We start from the raw sequence: 18021 nt of genomic DNA, 5'->3' as shown, positions 1-18021 counted from the left end.
TAAGAGGAAGTTGTGATAAACAATCCGCATTCACATTCTTAATCCTTGGTACATACACAATTTGAAAATCAAATTTTTGTAATTTATATATCCATTTAGAAAATTCTAGGAGTTGCTTTTCCTGCTCCTTTAGTGGTGAAAATGTCTACAATGGGTTTATGATCTGTTCTGAGTTTAAAATTCGTACCCCAAACATAGGTTTTGAAATAATCTGTCGAATTCAGTTTTCAATTGGGAACTCAAAACAATGGGTACATTACAGACTTTGTGAACTACAGGGGTGCAATTAGTTTTTAAAATTATGCGATGTTCAAATTTATTCAAATACCCTAATTTAGAATTGAATAATTCAGGTAACTTTTTGCTCCATTTAGAACTAGCATCATTTTGAGTTAAACAAACTTGATTTGGATGATTAGGATTTAGAGATATCCCTAAACTTTTTTGTTCTTTTCAACCTAACAAAGCTTTACCTTTTTCAACCACAAAGATATTAGTTTGCTTAGATCTGTCCTAAATAATGTTGCCTACAAAACATCCTACCACAGAAAGTTTGTTACCACAATATCCAACTGGTACAACATCAGATTGTGATAAATTACATTTTCCAATGGACTGCCACATGTTCTTGTCAATTATGGTGAATGGAGAACAAGAATCTGCCCACAAAACAACATTGCAATTGTTAATAGAAAGATCACATTTGGGTGGTTGGTTGTTACCAGATATTTCATCTACTTCATTGGCCCAGATAGCAATGACTTCAATGTCACTATCACTACTGTTGTCCATGGTATCTCTAACGAAATTTACAGAACGTTTCCAAGACTCTGGATTGCCAGTTCTACACATTTTGGAAAAATTGCCATTTTTGTTGCATTTAAAGCATGTAACATTGATAGCTGGACACCATGGCGTGTCAGCAGAATGTCTATTGCTACTGCATCTGAAACAAAAGTGCTTATTGTAAGTAGATTGTGTTCTGTTATTAGTGAATTTCGTGCGTGCATTGAAATTCCTGTCATTGAATTTAGGTTTAGGTTTGATTTCATCACGATGCATGCTGTGCTTATCACTAGATACCGTAGGTTTGTGACTACTGATGGCACAAACATCACTCCGGTCTTTAGTGTGTTCATTGCTAAGTTCTTTTACATAACTTGAATTGTTTTCAACTCTCCTAGCAGCACTAATAGTCTTTTGTAGGAAAGGATCTTTTAAATCTAATAATCTCTCCTGAATTATTAGTTCTATTAATCAATTGATCTCTAATAATTTCTTCATGTAGATCCTTAAATTTACATGTTGCAGCTAAGCTTCTTAACACAGCAATGTATTGCTACACTGTTTCACCTGCTAACTGAGCCCTAGAGAAAAATGTATGTCTTGCGACAACAATGCTTGTCTTTTTGCCGTAATTCTCTTCTAATGCTTTTAAAGCATCTAAATATTCATCAGAGATAATATGTTCTGTTTTAGAACTGTCAAAAACAACGTCCTCCTCACTGGAATTATCATTCTCGCTGCCTGTATCATTAAAGGTGGTAGAGTTTACATATACAGATTTAGGTAAAGTTTTGAAAACTTTTCTCCCTTCAACTCCAAGATTATGTTTCAAAAGAGCTAACTTACGTGAAGCTAAAAAGATTTCCCCACGAATGGGTTCAAGGTAAGTTTCAAATTACTCTTGCCAATCCTCCCACGCCATCGGAGGAATGCCTGGATTTTGCAAGAATTTAGGTGGAGCTAAAACAGAATTAATTTCCATGCTAAAAACTGTACAAACCTATAAAAGTATGCAACATTTTATGAATTTAACCATAAAATGATAATGTAAATTCTCAGTTATTTAAAAAAATAAAAAACTAACATAAAGAAAGTAGCCATGTTTACTTGAAGATTGCTTTAAAATAAATAAAGTAGTCACCGTCGTCATATAAAAGGTACCTGTGCCAGAAGAAATCCAAAGTTCTTGAACGGCAAATGTAATATATTAAAAATACAGTTCAGTCACAAAACGGCGATATTTTCCTTTGTTGAAATGCAAGATTTACGATCAAAACGTTGCCAGGTTACTGAGAAAACAAACGCGCCCCCTAATGCACTGCGCACCCACAATGCAATGCGCACACTCAATCCACGATGGTGAATGCAGAAAGATTCTCACGAAGATGACACATGCAGAGGAACGTTCAGCATTTGAACAATGCAACAAATACAAGTAAGCAATTTTGTACCGTTAAATAGGCGAAATGTCTGCAATTCACCAAAACATTGCTCCAACACTTCACAGTTACTCGAGTAAATATCCACTGCATTCAGAATTGGTGCACGTTCAGGGCGCTTAAGATTACTGATGTCGGAGTTGCACCTTACGTTTTTTCTATTTTATAGTTCAATGTAATGCGCTACACATGCCGCATAGAGTGATGAAATACCTTATTTGAAAATGAGATGAAAAGACGATCGTAGACTTTCTCTTCTATGAAAATTCCACATCGCAGCTTTAGTTTTCACTTACGAAAAATGTGTGCTTTCCTTCGTGGCCCAGGGGGATGTATGTGGGTCCGCTTGTCCCTCGTCGCCACTTTCGTAAAGTAAAATCGTCAGACATCAATCAAGTTCATCAAATAAGTTTAATGGAGATACAACCCCCAAGGCACCATCTTCAATCCAGTTGCTGCTTCAACTGCCTTCTTCCTCACCCATGTTCTCCATCCAGAACATACATGAAGATCCAAAGCAGAACCAGAATGTCATTATATCACATAAAGCAAATGTAAATATAACAATTTCCTAAACTTAAAATATGTGGGGACGGATCGCAGAGTTAATGGGAGTCTGTTCCAGTATTTTGGCGCAAGATACGAGAAGGCCTTGCCCTCCATGCATGTTTGGCAAATATGGGGGACACACAGTAAGGCTTTGTCGCTGGATCTGAGATTTCTCCTTGGGGCATAGGCTGTTAACTTTTTTTGAAGGTAAAGTGGGTCTCTGCCTTCAAAGGCGTTATAAGTGAGGCAGCAGATCTATATATGGGAACGTTTTTTCACTGGGAGCCAGTGCAGTTCTCTCTGTAGGGGAGCTGAGGGAGTTCCAGGTGGGTGGTTCAGAATAAGCCTGACTGCCGTTTTCTGGACTACCTGGACTTTGAAGAGCAGTGATTCATCAGCTTCTGGTTGGAGCGCATTTCCATAGTCCAGTCTGCTTATCCCCATGGCCTGGACCAGCGTTCTCCAAACTGTCCTGGGTAGGAAGGGAAGTATTCTGCGCAGAAGGCGTAGATTATAGTAGCAGGTGCTCGTAGTTGCCGCAATCTGACCTTTCATCATGAGTTCTTGGTCTAGTTTTATGCCTAAGTTCTTTATTGTTAATTTGGGCAATGGATTGGTGCCCAGTTGGAGTGGCCAACATTCACCTGACCAAATGTAGGAGGCTTTACCTAGCAGCATGATTTCTGTCTTCTCTGGATTTAGCTGAAGACAGTTTTCCGTCATCCAGTTGGAGAGTGCTAGCATTCCTGATGAAAAACGTTTTTTTTCTGTTATCAGGTCTTGGCCTACAGAAAACATTAGCTGGGTGTCGTCAACATAGGATATAATCTCAAAGCCAAAATGTTCAGCAATCTTTGCTAACGGGGTCATATAGATGTTGAATATTGGGGGGCTCAAACATGAGCCCTGCGGAACATCCTTGTCCAAGCTCATTTCATGTGAAGAGTATGGGCCCTGGATGACGGTTTGCTGTCTATCTGTTAGGAAATGCTGAAGCCACTTTAGTGCCACACCCTGTACACAGATTTTCTGCAGCCTTTCCAAGAGTCTTGGATGAGAGATGGTATCAAAGGCTGCAGAGAGATCTAATAATATCAGTATAACAGGCATTGCTGCGCCAATCCCCAATGTTAAGGAATCAGTCACAGCCAGAAGCACCGTCTCTGTACTGTACCCAGGGCGAAAACCCGATTGTGAGGATCGAGAATATAGTTGGATTCAAGATAAGATCCCAACTGCTTGTTTATTAGGCCTTCAAGCTGTTTGCCCAAAAGAGGTAGCAGGGATATTGGGCGATAGTTAACAAGGGATTGTTGATGTAGTGTTGCTCTTTTTAGTATAGTCCGTACATATACTGCCTTCCATTCTGTCGGGATTGTGCCTGTTTTTATTGAACAATTAAAGATCTCCTGGATCATTGGGGAGCAGCAGGTAGCTTAAAGACATATTATTTTTAGTTGGCAGAGATCCCAGGGGGAGCCAGACTTGGCTGCAACCAGAGAGCTGTGTATTTCCTCTAGGTTGAAGGGCTGAAACCTGTCTAGTGTACATGGGAGTGTTTTTTCCTGTTCTTTGTTTGAACTGGTTGTCACTGTGTTTTGCACAGGGACAGTAGGACATTTTGAATAGATAGATGTTGGTAATTTTCTCCTGAAAGAAATTGGCCAGAGAGTGACAGAGGTCCTGGGATTCCACAGAAGATTGTCTTCATGAAATCCTGAACTGTCCTGAAAAGGACTTTGGGGGAGTTGTCAGCTTGTTCATATTTGATTAATGATAAGGGATCGCCTAACAGGTTTAATATTATGATAGTACAGGGACAGCGCTGGTTTATATGTTTCCCTATCTTGAGGTTCTTTCCTTTTCCGCCACAGTCTCTCTAAGGTCTTGCAAGTGTTTTTTTCTTGTTTTAGTTCTGGTGTAAACCAGGGGGCTAATGGTTGATGATGCACAGAGACATGATTTTTAAAAGGGGCGGTTACATCCAGGGCCTCCGTAAAGGCAGCGTTGAAGGAGTTCAGTAATTCCGAGACCTCATGGTTATCGTTAGGTAACTTCGGGTGACAAGCTTTGCTAAAGGCTTCAGGGGTATGTTTATGCCATGGCCTGTAAGCATCGCGTTGCAGTCTGTTGTTTACGATTGGCCCCCTTGGGGTGAGGTTGCTGTACCTCAAAAGTGATTAAAAAGTGGTTGGTCCATGTAAGCGGAAGAGGGGTCTTACAATCCAACTGTTCTATCTTGGAAAAGATTAAGTCCAATGTGGGGCCCTCTATTTGAGTGGGGCCTTTTACTCTTTGAGAGAGCCCTTATCTTTCTAGGTCAGATAGAAGTTTACTGACTTCCGGGTTTGTATGTTCCTCCCCATGGATGTTAAAATCGCCTAAAAGAAAAAAGCTAAAATGTGCATGGCTATCTGTTCTGTTAGTAGCTGACTGAAATTAGTCTTATGCCCTGGAGGACGGTAGACAAGGACTTCATTCCAGATATCTGTAGCAGAGAGATTTATCTTAAAAATAGCTAACTCAATAGAGTTGGTGTTTGTGGTAAAATCCCATGACATGTTTGTACTATTTTTAAAAGCTATTATAGCTTCAGTAGATTTCAAGGAGCAAAGATGCATTTCAGAAGAACAATGAATCCATAACATGTGTACTGGCCCTGTCATTGAAAAGGTGGTTACATTCATTAAAGATGGATATACTATGAAGACATGTTTTGATTGGTAATCTTTCAAGGTTTGCCAAGATAGCATCAGAACTATCATTTGAGGGTGAAATACTCTAAAGAGGTGACAAACGACTTGCTCCATCTTCAGTCAGATATAAATTCTTTGATTTAGAACATGTGAGGCACCTTGTAATGACACAAACGACTCCAAGAAATCTATTGGTTTTCAAAAATGGTCACTGATGTGCATTACTTGTGCAAGTACTGACAAACACCTTAGAACCATAAACATGCCAATGGTGGTTGATGACTTGCATAAACCTTCATAAGAGAACGTTTCATTGGATGTTTAGGGAGCTTTCCTTGTTTGTAAAAAAAGTTTTTTCTTGGTTTTGGAAAATTAAAACTTAAAATGAATTGAAGTCAAGTTTCCAAGCAGTCACATAAAAGGGGTTATTGATTTTCTGACAGAGGTATTTGCAAGTAAGGGTTTACCCAAGGTCCTCTTAACAGATAACGTGGTGCAGTTAACCTCCAGTTATATTGTTCAGTACTTGAAAAATAGTTGTATAGTTCACAAGAGAAAGAGTCTTTATCATCCACAGGATAAAAAGGTTAGGTTGAAAGGGCGAACAGATTGGTTTGGGGATGTAACAGGGTAGCTGCCTCATGCAGGGTATCATTGGGAGATGCTCTACTTATATCATGGTATCCCACATTTGATAACAGGGATAAATCCCTTTGATGTACTAAGAGGACAGAAGGTATTCACATTGGTTGAACAACAGTGGCTCTTACATCAATGATATGTCATTGTTTTTGTTCCAAATGTTTGCTGTACTGTCCTTGAGCTCTGTAAGTAGCTCGACTACGATTTCATCTAGACATGCACTATATAAATATCATCAATACACAAACAAATAATGCAGATTTGTGCAGGGTGAACCAAATTTGAGAGCATTTAGATTTGATGGATTATTGTTGGAAATTACCATCTTTTGTGAGATGTACCTCCAACGTTTAGCCTTGACTGTTTTTGCTGGCTTTAGAACTCTGTTCACATTACACCTGCGAGTTAGTGGCAAAGTGCCTGTGTTCCTCTTTTAACATGATGACATTGGAATACCTCTAATTGGCATATTTAACTTACCAAACATCTGTGGTATATGGTACAAAGTGTACCCACGGCCTGTAAGGTTAATGTCACCAGTGTGCCTCAGCAACCATTGTGCCATCACCTGCACTGACATTGCAAACATGACTGCAGGCATACCCTCTGTAGACTGACCGTGTAGTTTCGAACTTCAAATTCAGCCTCTCAAAATAACCCTTTTAACTGGCCTAACCCTCCCTTTTAACTATTATTCCGTCAACACTAAGTGAGCCTTATTGTCCATGATGTAGGGTTCATGGTATTTAAAAGAACAGCATGTAAAATTATAATATAAATTTCCTTACAGTGAGAAGGCCCTATGATCAATTTTCACTCTAACAGGGGTAGTTATGCCATAAGAAAGCATTGGGATAAATTATTAAATGTGATAATGTTATTTCCGGCTAGTAAGCTGCTACAAAATGCCCTCTTGTATTTTATAAAATATTTATTACAAGCTTAATTCCCTAGTAAAGTCCCATTTGTAATACGCATTTTGGAAAGGTACTTTTAGAAAGATACCTTTTCACTGCCTTAAGCCTCTGGCTGTCCATTTGCATGAGCCCAGCATTCACCTGGCAGCTGACCCTTGACGAGGTGTGAACTTGTTCCCAAAGTTGAAGCAAATATCTTGGGTATTTGTGAGTATTCTGTTCCCCTGGCAGGATGATGATCTGTGCTGTTCCCAGGCACATAACTAACCTTATAGAGACCTACCCTTATCATAGGCAAATGTTAGATGACACTCAAGAAGGGCCCTGTTTCTACCCCTCGCCCCCCACCCAGCAGTCTCCAATTGAAGTTGAGGAGGGGCTGCTCATAGAGCTGGTTTAGTGTGACCACAGGCGAGGGGTTGCTCATTTGCCCAGCCATACATTTGGGATGAGCACATAGGCTCAGCAGAAGGAGAGAAGTGTTTCACCATCTTGGATTTTGGCAGGGGGACCCTGGGGAATTGTTTACAGTAAGACACACAGGTTGGGCTGCAAAAGTGATAGGGTTGCCCCTGGCAACTTTAATCCTATTGGTTAGTGAGGGGCTGAGAGTCAAACTCACCTACAGGCTGAAGCCATGCATAAATTTGGCACCCACAGTACCCTCCTAAGACACTCTCTGCACCTGTAGAAGAACAGACTAGACGGGACCTAATGTCTGTGGCCTTAGAAGAGGCTAGAAGAAAGGAACTGCTCTCCTTCTTGTACCTAAGACATAGAAGTGGACTTCAAGGGTCATAGGGATGACCTCATGTTCAAGCTGCAATGACGCAACAAGCTACAAAAGGCCTTTGCTTCTCATTCCCAGCTGACTAGTTCAACTGAACTTGCCCTTGACCCCACTGCTGTGATTAAGAAGATAGAAATCTTCACCAGGCAAAAGCATGAAAAGTATCTGGCTCGCGAGGGACCTTCTCTTGGAGCAAATTCAAAGCACTCCCACTTGGAGTGTTCCTGACAAAAGTCAATAGGTTCAATGAGACCTTGTCCAGTGGCACGCTTATGATGGAGAATGTGGAGCCCTCTTTGGCCACAGCCTGCTGAATTGCCCGGCAGAGGATTTTTGACTTCTGTTTCAGAGACTCAGTCAAAAGGTAAGCCTTCCGACCAGGTCAAAAACTATTTCTGTACCCGAATCCGTACTTCAATCAATCAATCAATCAATCAATCAAGGCATTTATATAGCGCACTACTCACCCGGAGGGTCTCAAGGCGCTAGGGGAGGGGGGTCCGCTACTGCTCGAACAGCCAGGTCTTGAGCTGCTTCCTGAAGGCGAGGTGGTCCTGGGTCAGGCGGAGGTGGGTCGGGAGGGAGTTCCACGTTTGGCATTCACTTGTGCCTAGGTACTGGTCAAGCACAATCAGAAATCTGTGGGTGGTGCTTAATGCTGTTTTCGTGCTATTCTGAACCTTTGAAAAGTCATAACTTTGGTTTCCATTCCTGTATTTTTGTCATTTTCGTGTCATTTTTACTTAATAAAGTTTACTCTATTTTTCTAAATTGGTTTTGGATTTCTGTTGTGTCATGTTTTGACTTTATTATCTTTTTAGGTACTGCATAAATACTTTATATATTTCCTTGAAGTCAGGTCTGTCTGTCCAGTCCCATAGCTACCAGGGAAAATGACCTACGGTTAACCTACCCTGACAAGTGTTGTGGTGATTACTTGAGGTGGGTACTCACCTCTCTCAACGATTACCCCATTACCTCAGCCATGCACTGCTCCTGGACAGACTAGCCAGGTCTGGGATAAGAGAACAAGCTCTCCAATGGCTAACAGCCTTTCTATCAGGGAGGACGCAGAGGATCCAGTTAGCAGATCAGGTCTCCAATGTGGGCACCTTAGTTTGTGGAGTCCCGCAAGGGTCCGCACTCTCTCCGCTTTTATTTAATTTATACGTACAGCCACTGATAGAATCCCTGGCAAACATGGGCTGTAAAGTTTTTAACTATGCCGATGATACTCAGCTGCTGCTGAGTATCGACAACACAACATCGGCTCAGTCCATGGCCCAAGATATACTACGGTTCACAGTAAATTGGATGTCGTCCAATCTATTGAAAATCAATCCAGACAAAACGGAAGTTCTCGTAGTTTCAACCTCTACTTCCCCCTGGAACGATTTGCTCTGGCCACAAGAACTTGGACCTACCCCAAAACCGTGCCCTAGTGTAAAGAGCCTCGGCATGAAAATTGATCAGGAACTTTCGATGGCCAACCAAGTGTCCGCTGTGGTCGGCTCCTGTACTAACCTGATCAGGCAACTACATAAGCTCGTCCCTCTACTCTCAAGGAATATGCTTCGAACCATTGTTTCAGCCACAATAGTGTCTAGAATCGACTATGGTAACGCGTTATACATAGGCCTCCCAAAAAACTCCACTAACCGTCTTCAGGTCATCCTGAATGACGCAGCTCGTCTGATATTTGGAGTACCTAGGCGGACCCACGCCTCCCCCTTGCTTTATAGGCTACATTGCCTTCCTAGAAAACAAAGAGTCGAATTTAAGAGCATGTGCATCTGCCACAAAGCAATCCATGGACAGGCGCCAGCCTATATAAAAGATAGGCTTGAAATATATGAACCGAAGCGCGCCTTGCGATCTTCCGGCTCCTTTTTGCTATCCTGCCCATGTTTTAAACTGGCAACAAAAGGAGGCAGATCCTTCTCAGTCCAGGCTCCTATCATCTGGAACAAGCTACCGGAGGTGCTCCGTAGAGAATCCAACCTTCTCCGCTTCAGGAAATCCCTGAAGACCTTACTCTTCAAAGACGCGTTTACATCCCTGTAGTTAGGTCGTCATTTCCAGACACTTCTATACTTTCATCTTGTTTCTTGTTGCTGTACTTGGTCAGAAGCGCTTTGAGACCTGTTGGTGAGTTGGCGCGATACAAAACCCAGTTACAAATTATCATTTCTGTAAATGTTTCTGCCATTTACGTACTGTTTACATGTCTAGAATGTAAAATTCACTCTATTGTTTAAATGAAAATTTTTTAACGGAATTAATTATTGCGTTTGGAGCATGAGCTGGGGTTTCATGTGACAAATATAATAAATGATGAACCAAAGGTTAAACCCAAGCATCCCCTCACATAAATCCCAATTTAAGCGTTTGATTAATAACTTTTACTTATCGCTATCAATCGAGTTCAGCTGCTGAATAATTGTATTATCCCATATCTGCCTTTGGAAATCTGAACTTAATAACTTCTTCGGACCCCTTTTGACCTCATTGGTGTTTGTAGAATATCCTGTATGGTGATGAAAAAATTCAAAATGTACATCCATACATTACTATTCACCTTACTAACATGTTTAAAATGAATGACCAGTTTCCTTATGAAAACCATTACAAAAACGTTAGGTGTTACTCACAAAACATTTTTCTTAGTCATTGCATTCAGAGGCGGACCTTAAACCTGACACACCTAAACATTTTCTGGGAAGAAGAGAAGGTGCAATAAGGTGGCAGCAGATGCTATCTAAAGGTAAAATCCTTTAATCCAACTAAACAAAGGTATTGCAGCAATTGCTAGGATGCACGCTTCTAAAAAAGCAGTCAAGGGCTTTAATAATGTGGTTAGCACTCTAAAGACTGCCACTGAGACCCGTACATGTGACTGTGGTCCACTACAATCCTTCATTAATATCTGAGCATCAAAAGCAATCCATTAAAATACAACCAGCACCTTTTATTTTCTCAGTGTAAGTAACAATTCGCCAACCAATGCAACCTATTCTTTATTTTATACTGTTTCCACTGTGAATTCATTCTAATATCAATTATCCCTTTACTCAAAAGAGATATATGAGATTTATAATAGCTGAAAGGGGCATTTAAAAGTTATTTTCACATTTATATGGTTGATAATATTTATTTTGTTTAGATTTGCAGCAGTCAAGAGGTTGCTTCAGAGTTTTCACAAAATATAACTACATTACAAATCTCATTATAAAATATATATCTGATCTCTGAGAGGGAGCAACAGTGGATTTATCGTTTACAGATATTTACAAATGCTCTGAATGACTGTATCCCATGGTTGGCCTTCTATTCATAAGAGACACTCAGCCACATGCATCAAGCTAAAAACCGGTCGCAAACGGGCAGATTCTCAGAATCTGCCCCTTTGCGACCAGTATTTTTGCATTTGGGATGCATCCTCCCAAATGCAAAAAGCGCAATTTAAGGAATCTCTAAATTGAGAGTCCTTAAATTGCGATTGCATTTAAGGAATCCCAAATTGAGATTCCTTAAATGCAATGCATCAAAGTAAAAAAAATTGCGATTTCGCTAATAGGAGTAGCAAATTACCATGAAGTTGAACTTCATGGTAATTTGCAAAAACTTTGAAAAATGCACTTTTGTGCATTTTTCAAAGTTTCATGTTGCACACACATGTGCCCTTAGGGCATGTGTGTGTGCAACATATGTGCCCGGATCAATTTCAGGGGTGTAACAGGGTGTCATTTTGACTCCCTTGTACCCGTGAAATTGCAGGAGCAATTTACGAGTATCTACTGGTACTCGCAAATTGCTCATGCAATCTCCAAATGCCTGGAGGCCCATAGGAATGAATGGGTCAGCATTTCTTTTGGATCCCTGTTTTGCCCGTTTTTGACTGTTCACTGTATTTTTTTTTCACTGTTTTTCACTGTTGTTTCACAGCTTTCCCTCCCCCACTCTTGTGCCCTCTGTGTCCCCTTTGCCCCGTTCTTTTTCTGTGTCCCTTCCTGCTTCCCGCCGCTGCGTCCCTGTGGCCCCACCCCCCGCTGCCCCATTCGCCGCCCGCTCCCGCCTCCAAGCTGCTCCTCCCTCCCACAGCCCCTCATATGGAGGCCGCGCGGCGGTGAAGGGAGCGACCTTTGACCCTGTCCTCAGGCAGGTGACCCCCCAGCCGCCACACAGTCCTCCTGTGATGCCTGCCCCTGCCTCGCTCTTGCCGCTGCCTCTGATTGCTATGTGAGTCCTTGCCTCCCCTGGTTTCTTTTGGATCCCTGTTCTGCCCATTTTTTACTGTTCACTGTATTTTTTTCACAGTTTTTCACAGTTGTTTCCCTGTTTTTTCCCCCCACTGTTGTGCCCTTGGTGCCCCCTTTGCCCCGTTCTTTTTCTGTGTCCCTTCCCGCTTCCCGCCGCTGTGGCCCTGCGGCCCCGCCCGCTGCCCCATTAGCCGCCCCGCTCCCGCCTCCCAGCTGCTCCTCCCTCCCACAGCCCCTCATATACAGGCCGCGCGGTGGTGAAGGGAGCGACCTTTGACCCTGTCCTCAGGCAGGTCGCCCCCCCAGCCGCCACATGGTCCTCCTGTGACGCCTGCCCCCGCCTCGCTCTTGCCGCTGCCTCTGATTGCTGTGTGGGTCCTTGCCTCCCCTGGTTTCTTTTGGATCCCTGTTCTACCCGTTTTTTTACTGTTCAGTGTATTTTTTTCACTGTTGTTTCACAGTTTTTCCCCCCCACTGTTGTGCCCTCTGTGCCCCCTTTGCCCCGTTCTTTTTCTGTGTCCCTTCACGCTTTCCGCTGCTGCGTCCCTGCGGCCCCGCCCCCCGCTGCCCCATTCGCCGCCCCGCTCCCGCCTCCCAGCTGCTCCTCCCTCCCACAGCCCCTCATATGGAGGCCGCGTGGCGGTGAAGGGACCGACCTTTGACCCTGTCCTCACGCAGGTCGCCCCCCCCCAGCCGCCACACGGTCCTCCTGTGACGCCTGCCTCACCTCGCTCTTGCCGCTGCCTCTGATTGCTGTGTGAGTCCTTGCCTCCCCTGGTTTCTTTTGGAACCCTGTTCTGCCCGTTTTTTTAATGTTCACTGTATTTTTTTCACTGTTTTTCACTGTTGTTTTTACAGTTTTTTCCCCCACTGTTGTGCCCTCTGTGCCCCCTTTGCCCCGTTCTTTTTCTGTGTCCCTTCCTGCTTCCCGCCGCTGCGTCCCTGTGGCCCCACCCCCCGCTGCCCCATTCGCCACCCCGCTCCCGCCTCCCAGCTGCTCCTGTCTCCCACAGCCCCTCATATGGAGGCCGCGCGGTGGTGAAGGGAGCGACCTTTAACCCTGTCCTCAAGCAGGTTGCCCCCCCAGCCGCCACACAGTCCTCCTGTGATGCCTGCCCCCACCGCCTCTGATTGCTGTGTGAGTCCTTGGCTCCCCTAGTTTATTTTGGATCCCTGTTCTGCCCGTTTTTGACTGTTCACTGTTTTTTATTCACTGTTTTTCACTGTTGTTTCACTGTCTTTTTTATCCCCCACTGTTGTGCCCTCTGAGCCCCCTTTGCCCATTCTTTTTCTGTGTCCCTTCCCGCTTCCTGCCGCTATGTCCCTGTGGCCTTGCCCCCCGCCGCCCCATTCGCCGCCCCGCTCCCGCCTCCCAGCTGCTCCTCCCTCCCACAGCCTCTCATATGGAGGCCGCGCGGCGGTGAAGGGAGCAACCTTTGACCCTGTTCTCAGGCAGGTCGCTCCCCCAGCCGCCACACGGTCCTCCTGCGAGTCCTTGCATCCCCTGGTTTCTTTTGGAACCCTGTTCTGCCCGTTTTTTTACTGTTCACTGTATTTTTTTCACTGTTTTTCACAGTTGTTTCCCTGTTTTTTTCCCCCCACTGTTGTGCCCTCTGTGCCCCCTTTGCCCCGTTCTTTTTCTGTGTCCCTTCCCGCTTCCCGCCGCTGTGGCCCTGCGGCCTCGCCCGCTACCCCATTCGCCTCCCCGCTCCCGCCTCCCAGCTGCTCCTCCCTCCCACAGCCCCTCATATGGAGGCCGCGCGGCGGTGAAGGGAGCGACCTTTGACCCTGTCCTCAGGCAGGTCACCCCCCCAGCCGCCACACGGTCCTCCTGTGATGCCTGCCCCCTCCTCACTCTTGCCGCTGCCTCTGATTGCTGTGTGAGCCCTTGCCTCCCCTGGTTTCTTTTGGATCCCTGTTCTGCCTGTTTTTTACTGTTCACTGTATTTTTTTCACTGTTTTTCACTGTTGTTTCCCTGTTTCCCCCCCCCCACTGTTGTGCCCTCTGTGCCCCCTTTGCCCTGTTCTTTTTCTGTGTCCCTTCACGCTTTCCGCTGCTGCGTCCCTGCGGCCCCGCCCCCCGCTGCCCCATTTGCCGCCCCGCTTCCGCCTCCCAGCTGCTCCTCCCTCCCACAGCCCCTCATATGGAGGCCGCGCGGCGGTGAAGGGAGCGACCTTTGACTCTGTCCTCAGGCAGGTCGCCCCCCAGCCGCCACACGGTCCTCCAGTGACGCCTGCCCCCGCCTCGCTCTTGCCGCTGCCTTTGATTGCTGTGTGGGTCCTTGCCTCCCCTGGTTTCTTTTGGATCCCTGTTCTACCCGTTTTTTTACTGTTCAGTGTATTTTTTTCACTGTTTTTCACTGTTGTTTCACAGTTTTTTCCCCCCACTGTTGTGCCCTCTGTGCCCCCTTTGCCCCGTTCTTTTTCTGTGTCCCTTCACGCTTTCCGCCGCTGCGTCCCTGCGGCCCTGCCCCCTGCTGCCCCATTCGCCGCCCCGCTCCCGCCTCCCAGCTGCTCCTCCCTCCCACAGCCCCTCATATGGAGGCCGCGTGGCGGTGAAGGGACCGACCTTTGACCCTGTCCTCACGCAGTTCGCCTCCCCCAGCCGCCACACGGTCCTCCTGTGACGCCTGCCTCACCTCGCTCTTGCCGCTGCCTCTGATTGCTGTGTGAGTCCTTGCCTCCCCTGGTTTCTTTTGGAACCCTGTTCTGCCCGTTTTTTTACTGTTCACTGTATTTTTTTCACTGTTTTTCACTGTTGTTTCACAGTTTTTTCCCCCCACTTTTGTGCCCTCTGTGCCCCCTTTGCCCCGTTCTTTTTCTGTGTCCCTTCCCGCTTCCCGCCGCTGTGGCCCTGCGGCCCCGCCCCCTGCCCCATTTGCCGCCCCTCTCCCGCCTCCCAGCTGCTCCTCCCTCCCACAGCCCCTCATATGGAGGCCACGCGGCGGTGAAGGGAGCAACCTTTGACCCTGTCCTCAGGCAGGTCACACTCACAGCCGCCACACAGTCCTTCTGTGATGCCTGCCCCCGCCTCGCTCTTGCCGCTGCCTCTGATTGCTGTGTGAGTCCTTGCCTCCGCTTCCCGCTTCCCGCCGCTGCGTCTCTACAGCCCTGCCCCCGCTGCCCCATTCGCCGCCCCGCTCCCGCCTCCCAGCTGCTCCTGCCTCCCACAGCCCCTCATATGGAGGCCGCGCGGTGGTGAAGGGAGCGACCTTTGACCCTGTCCTCAAGCAGGTTGCCCCCCCAGCCGCCACACAGTCCTCCTGTGATGCCTGCCCCCACCGCCTCTGATTGCTGTGTGAGTCCTTGGCTCCCCTTGTTTATTTTGGATCCCTGTTCTGCCCGTTTTTGACTGTTCACTGTTTTTTATTCACTGTTTTTCACTGTTGTTTCACTGTCTTTTTTATCCCCCACTGTTGTGCCCTCTGAGCCCCCTTTGCCCATTCTTTTTCTGTGTCCCTTCCCGCTTCCTGGCGCTACGTCCCTGTGGCCCCGCCCCCCGCCGCACCATTCGCCGCCCCGCTCTCGCCTCCCAGCTGCTCCTCCCTCCCACAGCCTCTCATATGGAGGCCGCGCGGCGGTGAAGGGAGCAACCTTTGACCCTGTTCTCAGGCAGGTCGCTCCCCCAGCCGCCACACGGTCCTCCTGTGAGGCCTGCCCCCGCCTCGCTCTTGCCACTGCCTCTCATTGCTGTGTGAGTCCTTGGCTTCCCTGGTTTCTTTTGGATCCCTGTTCTGCCCGTTTTTTACTGTTCACTGTATTTTTTTCACTGTTTTCACTGTTGTTTCACTGTCTTTTTCCCCCCCACTGTTGTGCCCTCTGTGCCCCCTTTGCCCCGTTCTTTTTCTGTGTCCCTTCCCGCTTCCCGCGGCTACGTCCCTGCGGCCCCGCCCCACGCTACCCCATTCGCTGCCCCGCTCCTGCCTCCCAGCTGCTCCTCCCTCCCACAACTCCTCATATGGATGCCGCGCAGCGGCCGTGCCGCTAGCGCGCCTTCGGCGTGCCAAAGGCAAGCCCGTCTGTGCCTGGACCGCGCCCCGCGCCAAAACCCCTGGCCCTCGCCAGAGCCAGGGCATCCGACTGAGATACGACACAACCACCCTCAACGCACTCAACACCGGACGACCACCCGACTGCTACCGAGCCACCCCGAAGTGAACCCACGGACCCTTCACCTGCCAAGCCTGCAAATTCACCTGCCTCCCAACCTACACCCCACCCGTCAAACTCAGCAACAACAACAACAACCTCAAATGCATCCTCCTCAACACCCTCTCCGTCCACAAACAGGCCATCGAAATCTGGGACCTCCTCGACACAACAGCACAGGACGTCGCCTTCCTCACAGAAACCTGGATGAATGCCTCCTCGGCCCCCGACATCGCCATAGCCGGCTACAAGATCACCCGGAAGGACAGCGTCAACCAAACCGGAGGAGGAATCGCCATCGTCTACAGGAACACCATCAGCGTCACGACCAACGCCTAAGACACAATCTCCACCACTGAACACCAACACTTGCAGATCCGCACAGACCCCAAAACCACCCTCAGAGGAACCCTCGACTACAGACCCCTGGGCCCGCACACACAATTCAGCGAAACCATTGCTGTCTTCGTCAGCCCGCACGCACTAGCCTCACCAGAATACATCCTCCTAGGGGACCTGAACTTCCACCTGGAGAACAACAACGACAGCAACACTACCACCCTGCTCGACAACATCGCCAACCTTGGACTCAAGCAACTTGTGAACACCCGCACCCACTACGCCGGCCACACGTTGGACCACATCTTCTCTACCAGCAACCACATCTCCTTCAGCCACTCCACCGGACTACACTGGACCGACCACAGCTGCATCCATTTCACCTACAAGAAGACTACAACACACCACCCCACGCCACAGATCCCTTGCAGATGCTGGAGCAAAGTCACCACAGACCAATTTACCACAGCACTGAGCCATAACCCACCAGCCGACACCTCCGACATCAACAACACAGCCCACAATCTCGCACAGTGGATCACCAACTGCGCTGACAACCTCGTTCCGCTGAAGAACCCCCCAGGCAAGACCAGCAAGAGAAAAACTACATGGTTCACCGACGCCCCCAAAGACTCAAATAAATCATGTCGCACGCTCGAAAAAATCTGGCGCCACGATCTGGCGACAGAAAACATGACAGCCCTCAACAACGCCACTCGTGACCACCACCAGTTGATCCGCACCACCAAAAGGACATCGTTCAAAGAGCGGCTGGACAACAACACCCACAACAGCAAGGAACTCTTCAGCATCGTAAAAGAGCTCTCCAACCCCAACGCCAGCAACAACGACATCTCACCATCACAAGACCTCTGCAACTCCCTTGCCATGTTCTTCTACCGCAAGATCGCAGATATACACAACAGCTTTGATGCCCAGACGCCGCCTCCAGTCACCAAACCAACGACCCCCACCACCACCCTAAGCGACTGGACCCCCATCAGCACAGTAGACACCACCCACGTCATGAACACCATCCACTCCGGCTCTCCCTCTGACCCATGCCCCCACCACATCTACAACAAAGCAGACGCCATCATCGCACCCCACCTCTGGAACGTCATAAACAACCCCTTCGCTTCAGCCACCTTCCCGGAGAGCTGAAAGCACGCGGAGATCAACGCCCTTCTGAAAAAACCCACAGCTGACCCTAAAGACCTCAAGAACTTCCTCCCCATCTCTCTTCTTCCCTTCCCGGCTAAAGTCATCGAGAAGACCGTCAATAAACAGCTGACTGCATTCCTCAAGGCAAACAACTCGCTCGACCCATCCCAATCCGGATTTCGAGCCAAGCACAGCACCGAGACAGCCCTCATCGCAGCCACGGACGACATCAGGACCCTGATGGAGAACGTGGAGACAACCGCCCTCATCCTCCTAGACCTCTCAGCCGCC

Source organism: Lissotriton vulgaris, chromosome 8 (assembly GCF_964263255.1).
Source record: "Lissotriton vulgaris chromosome 8, aLisVul1.2, whole genome shotgun sequence".
In the NCBI taxonomy this organism is placed as follows: domain Eukaryota; kingdom Metazoa; phylum Chordata; class Amphibia; order Caudata; family Salamandridae; genus Lissotriton; species Lissotriton vulgaris.
This window is presented reverse-complemented; position numbering follows the sequence as displayed.